We start from the raw sequence: 1,293 nt of genomic DNA on the forward strand, positions 1-1,293 counted from the left end.
TTTTGATTTTTAGGGGCGTTTTGGTCATCCCCCCTCACCCAAAATCCATCCAAACCCTAGATTAAAGCCTATTAGAAGCATTATATGTTATATTTCATCAAACTCCCTCAAAAAGAAAACCCTAAGCTCCTACATCCAACTTCAAGAACCTCCAAAGTTCACCATTAATTCTACAAATTTATTCAAGATTCCAAGTTCCTAGTTCAAGAACTTCAAGAAACTCTAAAGTTCACCATTAATTCTGCAAATTTATTCAAGATTCCAAGTTCCTAGTTTAAGAACTCCAAGAACCATCATTCAAAGGCACGATTATCATCTCAAAAATGAGTATCGATCTAAAGTTCATCATTCAAGGTATGTGGAGTTTTTCAACAAGAACTCTCTTTTGTTCTTGTGCCCAAAAGTAATTTTATTTACAAAGGTATGATTTTTATTTGATTTTTATGAATTCGAAGTATGAACCCATATCTTATGATGATTATTATGAAATCTTGATGTTTATGATTTTGAAAGATGAATTTATATGTGTGGTGATATAAAGCATGAATTTTGAATGATATTTATCATGATTTTGATATTTGGGTCATGAATCCCTATTGAAAATTGTGTTTGTTTTTCTGTGAGAAAGTGTGTGTTATAAGCACGTTGATGTTGAATATTTAAGATATTTTGAATGATTTGACCTTTTGGTCTTAATGGAGTTGTTTGGAACTTGAGTGTGAAAGAAATCCACAACGTGGTTGATTTTGATAGATGGGAAGCATGATGGCTCCCGATGTATATTTATATATTACTAAAATTATTTTGTTGTGGATTGTCTTTGAAATAATCTGAGCTAAGTTTGGGAGAAATCTTTAGCACTGAGTGGGAGGTATAAAGAGACCTTACTTCCCTAGAACTACGTTCCCCCATTGGAGTGAGCCTGAGGCTGATTTATATAGTTATCACAAGTTTGTGTGGATTTGATATCGATAGTCCTACTCCGATGGAAAGGATAGGACGGCTCTCCCCAACGTGGGTTGTATGTTGGACTCCATATAGCTCACATGGTTTATGTCGGTTATAGGATCTCCCAGTGTGTGTGTGTTTCCTTGTGTCTATGGTGAATGGTGAAGTGATTTGAAAGTGGAATTGTGAAAGTTATTCTTTTGAATAATTTAAATGATATATACATTATGATAATTGATATTCTTGATGAACTAAAAGTGACTGACAAATTATATGATGACTCACATGCGTTATTGTACTTATTTCATCCTCTCATGATTATGATGATTTTCTTCGGGCTATGAT

Source organism: Capsicum annuum, chromosome 6, assembly GCF_002878395.1.
Source record: "Capsicum annuum cultivar UCD-10X-F1 chromosome 6, UCD10Xv1.1, whole genome shotgun sequence".
Classification (NCBI taxonomy): domain Eukaryota; kingdom Viridiplantae; phylum Streptophyta; class Magnoliopsida; order Solanales; family Solanaceae; genus Capsicum; species Capsicum annuum.